The sequence below is a fragment of the Mauremys mutica genome, chromosome 3 (assembly GCF_020497125.1).
Source record: "Mauremys mutica isolate MM-2020 ecotype Southern chromosome 3, ASM2049712v1, whole genome shotgun sequence".
NCBI classification, from domain to species: domain Eukaryota; kingdom Metazoa; phylum Chordata; order Testudines; family Geoemydidae; genus Mauremys; species Mauremys mutica.
The window spans coordinates 202,086,752-202,101,443 of NC_059074.1; the positions used below are offsets into that span (position 1 = coordinate 202,086,752).

A 14,692-nucleotide genomic window follows, 5' to 3' on the forward strand; every position below is an offset into this window, starting at 1 on the left:
CGCACAGTGGCCTCTGTGTTGCTGAATACATACACTGAACAGAACAGCTTTTGCTCCTGGGGATTCCTCTACCAGAGGGAATTATGCAGTGGCCCTTTAAGCTGGGCTTAAGGCATTACCACAGCACAACACACCCTTAACAAGACCATGAATCTGGCCCTAGTACTTTTAATGAGAGTGTCTGCTGAAGCATGGGGTTCCAGACTTACTGAGCCTGATTCTCAGCTGCTCTGCACTTCGTGGAGTCATTTACACCTGTGCAAAGTGAATGCAAGATACACAGTGCACACCTGGCCTACTACTAGAATTTAGGCAACATTTCTAACAACACAGAAGCCAGAAGAGAATCCACTTTACTCTCCCACTTCTGGTTTAGTTCTGCAGGGCTTACAATGGTTAAAAATAAACCCCACTCGTCATACAAACACGCAGCTATGACTCTGACTGTACAAAGGAAGCAGATACATCAAGGTGCCTTTTTTCACAAAGTGACTCTTCTCAATAGTTGGTTGAAAGTTTTACATCAAGAGTGTTGTCCCAATGGAAAACCAGATTTTCAACAACACACAGACTTTCATGAAAAGTGCCTGTTTTGTGGAGAACGTTTCAACTTTTCAATCAAAAAACTGACCACCTGAAAGCTGAAAAAGTCACTCTGAAATGAAACTTGAAGACTTAATCTGAGCAGTGAGCCAAGGCTAGAGGAAAGAATAGGAGCATGAAGGATCCAAGCTACAAAGACTCCCATAAGGCACCAGGGTGGCACTTCATAATCAAAATAAGTAATCTTCCCCCTAAAACATTGATTTTTTTCCACCCAAAACTTCCACTGAAAATTTCATTTTCTGACCCACTCCATTTGTCACGGTGGAACTGTACTTTAAAGACTGAAACCCATCTCTCCTACAGCTACTTTTCCACTATTAATTTCCCCGGTTGTTTTAAAACAAGCTATCCAAGAAAGTCTTTCCTAGGATAAGTCTAACTGTGCATAAGATGATGCTTTTGGCCACAGCTGTTTTAGTTATGGCATTCTTGGGTATGATAATGTCTATGCCAGTTTAGATCAGCTGGGGATCTGGCCCAGCATTTTGCCAACAATACTCAAACTACTGAAGTCCTTGACTGATATTTTGTGCCCATGATTTGGGCATCTTATCACTTCTGGTTGATATTGAGACGTTACTATGAAATTGCTGAATCATGGAATGTCTTTCTGTGTATGTGATTCTACCATTGCTGGCAAGGCTGGGCACATGTTTCTCAGACCAGATACAATAGTGAGTTGTTAGAATTCAACAATCGCCTATTCAGATGGGAGCGAGCACCATACAATGCTTTAGAGAAGTTGGGTGAAGCTGGGAGAAGCAGTTTTCCACATGCCATCAACAAGTGGCTGGCATTTGGAGAACTGTAAATACCCCAATGCAGGACAAAGACACCAAGGTGTTGATGCTAATCTTTGAAAAGCTGGGTGGGCTGGGGGAAAGATGCACAAAGCCACACAGGAAACTTGGGCAGGAGACAAGCAGGGTATAGATCGCCCAAAGTCAGAAGGTGAGGTGGAGAGAGGGCTCCATGTTTAAAAAAAGACAAAGCCATGTGCTGCAGCGGATGGATCCTGGATACAACCGGATGTCTGACCCCATCCCAAAGAACGGTGAGGGAACCGAGGCAGGGAAATACAAGTAGGGTTTTTATTTTTGTATAGATCTGTGTATTTCTTGTGCAATTAAGTAAAGAGCCAAGGTGATTTAGAATCCTGTCACGGTCTGTCTATGCTATGTGTTACATATATGATGCACCCCTGAAGAGTTAACTTGTGGACCCCGAACGCGCACACGGTGGAGGTTCTGGGCGACAGTGTGTACATTGCAGGAAGGGGTCTGAGGGGGTCAGTACTGATTCCAGACCCTGGGCAGTGGGCCACATGGTCCCAGCTCCGCAGGACGGGTACTAGACCCAAAACTGCGCCTCAAGGCCTGTGAAGGGATCTGTTCCCCACAGGTGCCACCTAGTGGTCGGGCAAAGGTGTGACAGGTACTCTTGTATCTTAGCACTCCCGATCGATAGCTGCTCTGGCCCGGCCCCTTCTGAGACTCGGCCCTCCGACTGGGCTGCAAGTTGTATCCATCCCTTCCAGGGTATGGAAAGACTTCAACAAATGCTAGTTCCACTGCCCAGCAAGGGGCTTCAGGCTTCACCCAGTCACAGCGAGCCAGGACTCTCTGGGATATGTGCTCCTAGTTCTAATCCCTAGTATCAGAGCTAGGCTTCTTGCCTCCATTCCCAGCAGAGGTGGGTAGGGGATCCCAGGCCTAAACTCTCCACCAGGCTCTGATCTGGGGCCCAAAGGTAGGCAGCTGAGTCCTGTATGATGGATTGCTATGCAATACCCTCCCTGGATCCCTTCCCACTAGCCTCCCCACACACGAAGGAAAAGCAAGGACATGTAAACAAAATAAATCAAAGAGAACTGTCTCCAACCTTGCAAGTGTCCAGAGTCCTTTTTCCTCAGCAGGTCAGGCAGACCATCAATAATCAGGGGCCCTGGCAGCTGGGCCTCCCACTGTGCTCCTTTTGCAAAGCTTAGGTTCAGCCCTCCTCCACTGGCTCCTCTCCTTTAAAGCTCCCCCTCTGGCCTGGGCCCAGTTCCTTCCTCTCTAGAGGGTTTTTTTCCCACCCCATCACAAGGCCCCAAGACAATGTTGGGTTGGAGGAGAGGCCAGGAAATAAATTCGCCTTCCTTTCTTACTACAAGCACCCCTTGATCTGTATCTGATCACTGGTAGCAATCCCCTTCCCTCACCCCCAGACCTTCCCGCCAAAGGCAGAGCACTAGGCAATTAATGGGGTGCACACAACAACAAAATTTATTGAAGTAACTTGGTAGTTAACACAAAAGCTGGCATGAAGCCAGGACCCCAAATTATAAGTGGGTTAACAAGATAAACAGGTAAAACTGTATATCACCATATCCCAAGGATACCAGAAGGGGAGCAGGGACGCCATAACAGGATCGGGGGCTCGGCTGGAACAGGGACGGAAGAGGACCATGACTAAGATCACCACGGACTGGACGACAAGGACCAGGAACAACGACACCAGATTAGGAGCTCACGAACAGGTAAATTGATCTTCTTTCTTGATGGTATTCTGTAGACACTGAGCTGCCTCTGGGACAGACAGCATGCTTCACAGGGCGCAGGAGCGCCGCCAGTTTTTTTGCCGCCCTAGGCGGCGGAAGGTCCCGTCCCCGAAAAGCTGCCCCGGACAGAGGCGGTGGAAGGTCCCGCCCCCGAAAAGCCGACCCCGACAGCGGCGGTGGAAGGTCCGGCCACCGCGGTCACCGCCCCCCAAATGTTAGTGTCCTAGGCGACCGCCTAGGTCGCCTAATGGGTTGTGCCGGCCCTGACAGGGCATGCTGGGCTTTTATGCTCTCCTGTTACTAGGCAGGCTATTCCCAAGTCACATGACACAATTTTCCCGCTCTTCCTGAAAAAGGGCAGCAAGGTGAACAAGAAAGGGGTCAAACAGGGGAGGGCAAACAACCACTTATATAAAACCAAATGGCGAAAGCCAAAGCCAAGCCTTACAACAACAGCTGTGCCTGCGCTTCATTCAGACCCCGGAGGCTTAAAACACACAGGGTCCAGCCGTTGGATCCCCTCAAACAGTCTGACAAATGGCCAAGAGGAGGGTATCTGACTGGAGCTGTGACACCCACAGCTGAGGTGTATTAATTCTGCAATCTCCCTTTTGTGCGAATAGCTGCTTGGTTCTACTCCAGCTAGAAAAATGAAATTCCGACCCAGCCTATTTGGATAGTGCAGTATCTACTGTAGTTTAGTGCTGGTAGTGCCCAATCCAAAACCCAGGAATAGTAATAGGATTATTTGCATTTACTTCAACGGGTTTCGAATCAGGTCCCAAGTGAACATTATCTACAGTGAGGAATATTAATAATTAGTGGGTAGTGAAAAAGGAAGTGCTGTGCTAGGTAGATTAATCTGATTCCATTCAGAATTACTCTTGTTCTGCATTCCTGGCAAAACAAGCCTAATGGTAGAATAGATGTGATTTAGAAAGGAGTGACCCATTTAGAAAAGTCAGACTTAGAATACTTTAAAGTGCTTTAACACTGAGAAGTGCATCCGATGATAGTGATTTTTGATCTCCCATGCTATTTACCAACACTTTTCTCTTCCCTCCCTGTCAATGTTAAAGTGATTCTGCAGGCTAGGAAGGTACAAGCTAATGCCTCCCAAGTGTAAATAAGAAAATGAAGATTCCTATTGCAGAAAATCAGATAAATCCAACAACTGAAAAGGTAAAACTCTTTAAGTGCTGAACAATTTCATCTTGCCTGTGCTAATTCATTTTAAATTGTACTAACTCCTAGGGTTACATTTTGAAAAGAATCCATGTTTTAAGTTGCCCATCTAATTTTTCTTTCCATTTATGTAAACCTGGTAAATCTTCAACCACCTCTCGCATCCAGCAGCCAACTCCAGGATGGCTGACCAGTAGGGGCCAGCTTTGAAACAGCCTCCAATTTTGCCCATGCAAATTCTGAGCCACTGCTGAAATCGATGGGACCTTTGCCAATGTCTACAGTGGGATCAAGATCAGGCTCTTTTAACCAAAGCAAGTATTGAGTCATTTAAATCGGGCAGTGATTTATAGTTGGAAATATCCATGTGCATAGGCCAATGCTGATTTTGTGCATGCGAATGAATATATGCAAGCTTAGAATAAGAAGCTACTTCTGAAAATTGGCTTTTATATGTTGCAATATCTGCGCTAGTGTGTTTATGTTCCACTGCCGTCTACTAAGCAGAATCAGATCTGCTTACCTGGGATTGTTGATTTCTACTGGACAACCTAGGACAGGTAAAGCAGATTTTCACCATTGGCCTCCATTTCTCTCTGCATATTCATGAACAGTTTCCCTTTGATATCCATTATATGTGTATATATTAGTAGATAAGCATATAAGAATCTGTTTATATCAGCAGGTCAGGTATAACTGCTAATATTTGCATCTGCAGCAAAAGTTGCAGACAGAAGTGCAGATACAAGCATTTGCAGGGGCAAAGCTGCATGCACAAAAGAGGAGATTAGACTGAGCCCTACCCGAAAGTCTGGCTCTAAAATGGATTCGCTTTAGTGTGAACAGAGAATCGGGGAGGACCTTGAGCTAAATTCTGCCTTCAGATATATTGACACAATTCCCACTGAGTCAATGGGAACGAAGGCCTGGTGAACACTAGAAGATCAGGTCTGTTTAACTACATCAGTCAGGGGTGTGAAAAATCCACATCCTCTGAGCGGCGAAGTTAAGCCGATCAAAGTCCCTGTGTAGACAGCGCTAGGTCGATGGAAGAATTCTGTCCATCGACATAACTACTGCCTCACAGGGAGGTGGGTTACCTACACTGAAAGGAGAATCCCTCCCGTTGACATAGGCAGTGTGTATACTGAAGTGCTATAGCAGTGGCGCAGTGCCGCGGTAGCATTTCAAGTGCGTATACCTGAGAGTGCAAATTGTTCCCCTCCCTTTACATCATCTCCTCTGTATTTGCCCCAGCTGGGTTCTTCCCTGACTCCCCCATTCCAAGCAGTATTTTCCTGCAACACTGCTTAGATCAGGAAGGCCCAGATCCTCAAATGCATTTAGGTGTCCAGCTCCCAGGGGGGTCTTTGAGGATCTGGGCTGAAGAGATTGAAGTTTTTCACGGTCCTTTTCATTTTCAACCTCTGCAAGACATTTTATTAAATTACAGACTCTTCTTAATTTCCCTACTGCAGACCCAGACATTCTGCACAGTGATGCCATAGCTAACAAGTCTAAATGGCTCATGGTAGAACTATCAAAGCGGGAAGTAACCATATTTTTATGCATTTGATGGCAGTGAAAACTGGATACTTTGACAGTAGGAGATGAATTGTGATGTCCATTTTTCCATGAAAGGAATAACAGAGCTCATTTTTTTAAACATAGACTTCTACAAGATATTCATCAAGTGTACTTGTATGCTTCTTAGCCAGAAAGTTGTGTGCTTTCTGCAGAGAGTTTTCTAAAAAGTGCAAAATTGATACAGACTCCTTCATGCATTACATGTGATCCCAGAATAGCATTACTGTGGTTCAACTATTTATTAAGAAAGAAGGAATTCCTGAATATGGTGTGTCAAAAATGGCCACAAGAAGGAACACTGGGAACCTGTCCACCCAAGAGTCAAGCTACTTGTTTGAAAAATAAATTGTGTATCTTGTCTGAAAATGCTGAACAACAGTGTGTTGCAATGAGAAACTGGAAGTCATCTTTACCATCTCCTAACCCTCCACTCTCTGAACCCGGCCTCCAACCCTGAATTTGAGTAAGAGTACGTGTATAGTGAAATATATCCATATTATAAAGCAAATCTCATATTATCAGCAAATCTCAAAGCACTTTACAAAGGAAGCCAGTATCATTATCCTCATTTTACATATGGGGAAAGTGAGGCACAGAGCAATGAAGTGACCTACCAAAGCCATCCAGCAGGCCAGTTACAGAGCTAGGAGTAGAGCCCAGGTCTCCAGCGCTAGCCACTAGGCATCACTGTCTCCCCAGGGAGCAACCCCAGATAAATTAACTTCTACCAGCAGTGGGCCAAATCTCTTTCCTTATTTAAATGGACATTCTTCTGAAGGCTTTACCATTTTCTTTGTTGATTATTTGTAGGATTAGTTCAGTCATCAATGATTAACTGAACAGTGATATGTTGTGTTCACGTTTGTTTCCTTGTTGTAAGTAACCAGCCTTAAATGAATAACCAGGAAGGGTCGGATTCTGCTATTCTTACCCTTCACTGAGTAACAGCTTAGTCTACTAGTTGTCCCATTATGTGAGTAATGCTGGCATAATCTGGCACAATGAACCTCATATTTCACTTCTTTATATCAGTTCCACACCAGTGAAACTCCACTGATTTCAGCACATTGTATGGCATAAAACGGGAGTGATGACATGGAAAAAGCAAGCACATCATCTGTAACTTCTCTGTACATATTTACAAAGGTTTTCTCTTGGGAGATAGTCCTGTAAAATTTAACGAGAATGAAGCCAATAACCAAAATGTGAATATGCTCTTACATTTCTTTGGGAGCAAATGCTAAACCTTTGTGTGCAGGTTTTGGGGACAGATCCTGGAGGATTCTATTACAGGGACAGAATTCTCTCTCAAATTCTAAAGGATAGTTAAAATATATATATATAGAAAGGTTCTTGCTTTCTATTTAATTCTATGAGCCAGATTGAGGTTTTAAGACCAGCCCTGAGCAAGGTATGGTGCATAAAATGCACTATCTCAGGAGTAGTACCTGGAAGCTGTCTGGCTCAGATCCCTCCCTGAGTCTTAGTATCTCCCTGGAGTTACAGGATAAAATTCTCAAGAAGTCCCTAAGTCAAAAGTGACTTAGGCAGGTAGGCTCTTAAATCTCACCAACTTCCAATGAAATCTACGTGTATAAGTGTCCAAGTCACTTCTGAAAGTGGGACAGGCTCCCAAGTCACTTTTGAAATTTTACCCATAGTAATTTACTATGAATTCACCTACTCTGTCTTCAAGGGATGAGGGGCTGAGTGAAAGTTCTACCCACTGCAAAATCCTATCCACCATGACCCACTGGGAATAAGCAGGCCTATTTCCCTGCTTACTACTATGCTCCCAAGATGCAGGTCTGTGTAGCCAAGTAAGAGCATAGGGGGAGGCTTTCTAACTACCGAGTGGGAGTGTGTAGCAATCCAAATCACTCTCTCGCCTCTCAGATTTGGGGGGTTAAATGCTGCTTTTTCTAAGTTTCTCTCATCTTTGTGTTTATTTTTATGAAAGATCAAACATAGATTTTGCATTTTAAAAAAATCTTTCCACAATAAAACCAAAGAGACAACTGTGGGTGGGCTCCTACTGAAGTAATGGGCAAAATTCCAATTCACTCCAAGGGGAGCAAATGGGGCCCTGTCCTGATCATTAATTTAGGCTAATGTGGCCATTTGGATTTATGTCTGAAGTCAGGGGATGATAGATCTTGTTTTTCATAAAGCAGTCGAGAGAAAGCTACTGCCTTTTCTGCTAAATTGTAGCCAGCTTGGTCTTGAAATGTTTAACACTGAAGCCTTGGAGGTGTAATCTTATTTCCTATCTTTATGTGTAACTGAATTCTCCCCAGGGCGCAGAAAGAAGCCGACTGTCAAAGGACAGCAGCTGCGAAATCCAGACAGTATGTTTTGTCATTTTCAGTTTTATTTCCCTTGTTTGTAAAATGAGACAACGTGGCGAATGGTTTAGCAGGTCCCATTGGGTCCCATTTGGCTTCCTTTACTTTTACTGGGATCCTCATTTATCTCCTACATCTGCAGAAAGGTGTGAGGGTGACACAAGTTCCTACACAAGATAATAGTAGGAACATTAAGAATCATTGGTTTGGAGCAACCCATTGAGAGTTCACCCTGTACTGCTTCCCGCCCAGTTCTTTTATTCGGCATTCCTTGCTGTGAAGTCTACAGCTACCCTCAGAACTACGGGTCTTAAAAGCTTTGGTTCTCGGACAAATAGGGCACTGCTGGTCCTGTAATTTCCAATCAAAGGCCAGTGTCCCCAGTTAGAATCGCCTTTTTTTTTTAAACCTCATACAGCTTCTCTTCCCTGCACTGTTGTCCAGTGCCCACCGAAGTGAAATTTAAGTCCAACAAGGTGAGTGAAGTACAAAAGATAAGCAAAGGGCGTACATGGTGACAAATGCATTTAGATTTTAAATTTCTTTCTGCATTTAATCCTCTAAAATCAGAATTTGCAACATGCTGGCGGTGAGGTTTTTGTGCTGCACCTCTAGGGTTTTAAGCCACCTTTGTGCCCTCCTAGTTCTGCAGACTGGAGAGACCCTTGGCATAAGGTTCACAGTTCTATAGGCTAAGTACCACCTAGAATCTCTGCAGTGCTGCCTGCTGCAGTGCCGCCCAAGCACACACTCCACATCATGACTGTCATCAGGGGGTCTCAGGCCTTGGCTACACTTGAGAGTTACAGCGCAATAAAGCCACCAACAGCGCTGTAACTCACTCCCCGTCCACTCTGGCAAGGCACATACAGCGCTGTATCTCCGTGGCTGCAGCGCTGCTTGTACTCCACCTCCCTGAGAGGAATAAGGAGCATAGCGCTGCTGCTGCTGCGCTGGGGCGCCAGTGTAAACAGGGAATAATCTTACTATGGTGTGACTGACCTCCGGAAGCTTCCCATAATCCTTTTAAGTGAAGGTTCCGCTCTTTGTTTTGTTGTGAACTCTGGGCTCCCGGAGCTGCTTATCAAAAAAACAAACACAGCCCCTGTTTGCTGTGAATGAGCAGAGGCAGGGGGCTTCCTTTGGAATGTCCACAGCTAGTGTTTGCTTGAGGAGAGGGGGAGGGAGGGGGCCTAAGGAGAGAAGCAGCACGGTGGGCGGGAGGGAGTGGCGGGGTCCATTTTGGCAGCGGCTGCTTATCTGGTCTGTGAGGAAAAAAACAGCTGTTGTTTGCTTTCAGTGAGTGAGAGAGGGGTGGGGGAGGGGGTTGGAACTTGCAAGGCAGCTGCTGACAGAGGGTCGGCTCCAAAAATCCACTCTCTCTCTCTCCCCCACGCTCCCTGTCACACTCCACCCCACCCCCCCTTTTGAAAAGCATGTTGCAGCCACTTGAATGCTGGGATAGCTGCCCATAATGCACCGCTCCCAATGCCGCTGCAGATGCTGCAAATGTGGCCACGACAGTGCACTGGTAGCTGTCAGTGTGGACAGACTGCAGCGCTTTCCCTACTCAGCTGTACAAAGACAGATTTAACTCCCAGCGCTGTACAGCTGCAAGTGTAGCCATACCCTCAGAGAACAGCCTTATGGCCCTATAGCCCTAAGGCAAATCCTCCCTGGCCAAATACTGAGTTTTTATGGGCCCTTTATGCCATTCCAGCCCTTTCACCCAGTATTAAGGGGCCAGAGCAGAAGGGGAGGCTCTTTCCCTGTATCTGTGCACTCAAGCAGGTGACCACACACCCTCCTAGCAGATGTGATTTTTCAAAGGGGATTTTAGGCAGGCCTCTTTTTCTGAAAACACGATCAGATAATTGTGCTTCAATACCCTGATTCTCCCCTGCTCTGCTCCTGGTACAGTTAATCACACTTGTGCAAAGTGGGTGTAAAATGCTGCCATTCTCATCTGGAAGCATTTATTCCCACTTCGCACTGGTGTGAATGACCGCGGAAGTGCCAGGCCCTGGAGAACTAGATTGATTGAGAGCTGTGCAGGCCAAGGCTAAGTGGGAGATGGAAACTCCAAAAGAGTTTATGACTCGTCTATCTATTCTTTAAGACGGTTTATGTATCCATTTGTCTCTTATTCTGTGCTAAGGGAATGTAGAGCCAGTAACCTAATCCATGTGTAGCCTGCAAAGAGTGGAATCAGTTAGAGTGCACCTGAAATATTGCAAACAACACCAAGGTGCTAGCAGATAATTGGATCAGAGTGGACTCCAAACGGATTGAAAAATATGCTGGACAACTAAAGGGAAGGTAAAACCAAAATGTAACACATTGTAAACTTTCCTCCAGTCACTGTCATATTTCTGAACATGGGGCTTTGGAAAGAGGATTTATGATGGAGGAAAGAAGCTAGTAAGTGATTGAGCTACAGCTTTATTTCAAGTGAATTCTTAGGGTACATCTATACTGAAGCCACAGGCAGGGGCGCTGGAACACCTTTTATAGTGGGGGTGCTGAGAGCCATTGAACCAAACTGTAAGCCCTGTATATAATGGAAACCACTTCAAGCCAGGGGGTGCAGCAGCACCTCCAGCACCAACACCTATGGCCACAGGTGTGATTTGCCGCTTGTGTTGACATACCTATGCTAGCTGCACTCTAGTGAGCTCACTAAAAATAGAAGCGAGGATGCTGTGGTGTGAGCTTCGGTGCCAGCTGCCCAAGTGAATATGTACCCCAGGACCGGGTGGGGTGTGGGTGTCAGGTAGGCTTGTGTAGTCCCTGCTGAAGCCTGCACCAAAGCGTCTACACTTCTATTTTCAGTGAGCTAGCTAGGATACAGCTTGTGCGGATATGTCTTCCTGAGCAGGAAATCACACCTGTGGCTGAAGTGAAGACATGCCAAGGGACCTGGCTGCCCTCTGCTTTTCAGGGTTTTTCCTCCCTAACCAGGTGGGGAACATTTGGGACTGGATCTATGTTGAGAAGACATCAAGTGGGAGTACACCACACTTGATAAGAGGGCCCATCATTCCAGTTCTGTTGACAAAAGCCAACCTGCCTACACATCCATACTTTGTATGCAGTGTTGTTGTAGCCATGGTGGACCCCGGCAGGGCCGTCCCTAGCGGGGTTCAGGGCCCAGGACAACCCCTCCACTCCGGCCCAGGCCCCGCCCCAACTCCACCCTTCCCGCAAGTCCCCTCCCCACCCCGCTTCTTCCCACCTCTGCTCCGCCCCCCACCTCTTCCTGCCCCCGCTCTGCCCCCATTCCACCCTTCCGCCCAACCCCCCGCCCCACCTCTTTCCGGCTTCTGCCCCCTTTCCCGAGCAATGCCGGGAGCTGGTGAAGTGAGCTGGGGCTGGGTCGCTCACTGCTGCTGGCGCCAGGCTCCCTGCTAAGCCCCGAGACCACCCTGGACCCCGTGTCCCGTAGCGCGGGGCCCGGGCTGGTTGCCCCGGTCCATCCTATGGATGGGACGGCTCTGGACCCAGCACATTACATAGACAAGGGTTTGTTGTCTCTCTTACCAACAGAAGTTCGTCCAATAAGCGATATTACCTCACCCACCTTGTCTCTCCAAGGTCCGTATGTGTCCTGTCTGCACTACTCACAAATCCACATCGCAAGCGGAGGAAGTTCAGTTAAGATGAATATAGCCCTGTCGTGGGGTCCGCTCAGTGCTTGAGGGGCCTCTCCCTGCTCACTCAGGGGATTAACTCTTCCAGATATTGCACCCTCCTCTGGCTGTGTCTCTCCCATCGTCCTCTTGCCCTGCAGACCCCTGTCGTTCCAGTATCAGCCATCTGGCCAGGTCACTCCGTGGCTCCCCCTTCTGGGGAGATAACAAAGTCTTTCCAGAACAAATCATCCCAGGCAGTCCACTGCCCTCTGCCTGGTCTATACCACATCCTCAGTGGCTGACAGGGGCACCTAAGCCCACCCTCCAGGTTCTGGCTCCGGGGCCCTCAAGTCAGTGGCCAAGGCCTGCACTGCCCTACCTTGCTGCTTCCCCCACTGAGCCTTTTCCTCCCTCCCCATTCTGGGTTTGCCAGCCTCCCAACGCCCTCCTCCCAGGGAATGACTGTAGCCTACTCCCTGCCACCCTCTTCTGCTGCCAGATACCTGGCTTTATATAGGCCCTTCTTGTTCTTATCTAGCTGAGCCTCACATCTGACTAACCAATCCCTGCTCCATGGCTCCTCCTCCAGCTGCTGCCTATAAGTTAATTGGGCCTAATTTACCCTCTCAAGGCCAGTGTGGGGAGTACAACCCATCACAAGCCCCCTTTGCCTTTTGTGAAACCGTCTTTTTCTGTCCTATCTTATGGTGAGTCAAGGCTTGACTGTTTGCTAAGACTCCTCAGGGCAGTGCCAACTACCTGTGGTCGGTCAAGCTGAAATATCACAGAGAAACGCTTCAGAGCCTCAGTGTGCGGAGCAAAGCTGCTTTTCACGCTGTGTGATGCTAGAAAGAGGCTTGGCCTTGGAATGGCACAGCAAGAGAGGATGGCAGTGCCTACGGGGGCAGCACGCTCAGCCTGGCGACAATGTTTGTATCCAGGTTCCGGGACAGGCATCCTAGCACAGTCCAAATCCACTTATAGGAATGTCCTCCCTTGGTTTGCTATGCTGCAGCCAGCTGCTGACACCCAGTAAATTGGCTGGGGGTGGCATCCACCAATGCAAGCAGATGCTGAGTGATGGTTCCCGCAGCGGGGCTGGCGGAGTCAAACTCCACTGTAAGTATTTACGGCATTTTCAAAAGACAAGCACACGACTGACTCCATGCACTGCCTCTGGACAGCACATCTTCCTCAAACTTAAGCGTAGGATAGCCCCAATTAGCTATTCTACTACACAGGAAAGAAGTCAACGGAGCTACCCCAATGTGACTCTGGCCCCATGGGGTTAGTGGAGTAGAACATGGGGGGCCTCTGCTTAGGTTTGCAGAAATGAGCGAGGCTCCTAAATCCATAAAGTTAAATACGGACTTAAGGCCAGATCCTCAAACATAGACGCCTAACTCCCATTGGAGTGGCCCTGGATTTTACCCTCAGCTCATTGGACTCATGGGATGACTTATGTCACTTAAGATACCTGTCTCAATTTTCTATTTGCAGAATGGGTATAATAATGCTAAACTCCCTCTGTCCTTCTCCCCTCCCCCATTAGTGAATGTAACAAATGTTGCTGTCTCCTCCATGCTGAAAGTAACATTTAAAAACCTGGCTGTGAATGAAAACTTAATAGGATGCAAACAATTTGGTGGGGTAATGTGCTGCAAAGCAAAAAAAAGGGTATTTGCAACACTCAAAAAGGAAGAAAACCCAATCTGATGAGACATTTTAACTCTGGCGGTTGTCCTCCTGTTGTGAGAGTGAAGGACTGTATGTTCCATCCTTTTCTAAAGCCTCAGGAAAGAGCCCAAACAATCCCCCTCTAATCTTCTTTTCTGCTCCCTGCTTCTGTTTTAACAAACTCTCTTCTCCTTTCTTCACCACAAAGTAGGTTGACACTTCTAGCTGTGAAAGCAGCAAGCCAGCATTATTAAGTACAGGAAGTTTGCCTTACTGGAGAAAGAGAACACACATCAACCTTTGGAAGGGAGAGAGCAGCACTGCAAAGCGAAGGCTTTCCTGAAAAAGATAAGTGAGAATGTTGCTGTGAATTTAAGAGATAAGTGAATAAACTCGAGGCTTTCGAAAGGAAGCAGGCGAAAATACCGACCAATGTAAACAGGAAAGTTTTCATTTTCTTTCCTTTGAATTAGTCCTAGTGTCCTCTTTCCCCCTGTTGACATTTATTTTCAGTTCATGACTGTAAAAAATAATCTTAGTGGGCATTTTTCATAGCACAGCCCTATGGACATCAATGGGATTGCACTGGTATAGATGGCAGGAGAATTTGATGCACAAAATATACCCTGGTTTTATAGTGGTGGTTAAAGACATTCTGAAAAAGTGACTGATTAAAATTGACTGCTTGATACTGAATCTGAGTAGTACTTGTTATTTATCAGTTGTATTATGATAGGTCCTGGAGGGCTCAACTGAGATCAGGCCTCTGTTGTATGGGTACTTTATAAAAATAGTAGGAGACAGTCTTTGCCCCAATGAGCTTACAGTGGACATAGATAGGACAGACAAAAGGTGGGGGAATGGTTATTATCCCTATTTTACAGGTTGGGGAATGAGCCATGGAAATATAGGGTGAGATTTTCAAAAGCACTAAGTTTTGACCTAATTCTGCTCCTGCTGAAGTCAATAATAAAACTCCCAATGGGAGCAGAGTTAGGCCGATGCTGAGAGCACATTTGAAAAATCCCACCCTAAGTGATTTGTCCAAGGTCACACAGTAAATCTGTGGCGGGGGGCAGGGGGGAATGAACCCAACTCTTCTGATGACCAGTTCTGCA

At 46.7% G+C, this 14,692-nt stretch overlaps 1 long non-coding RNA gene across 1 annotated transcript; it reads left to right on the forward strand.

Annotated features, from left to right (window-relative positions):
* Positions 1-2,678: 2,678 nt before the first annotated feature.
* LOC123367594 lies at positions 2,679-4,855 on the forward strand. Its single transcript, XR_006578545.1, has 3 exons — positions 2,679-3,127; positions 4,228-4,330; positions 4,502-4,855. It is a non-coding gene; the product is annotated as an uncharacterized LOC123367594 (long non-coding RNA).
* Positions 4,856-14,692: the final 9,837 nt, after the last annotated feature.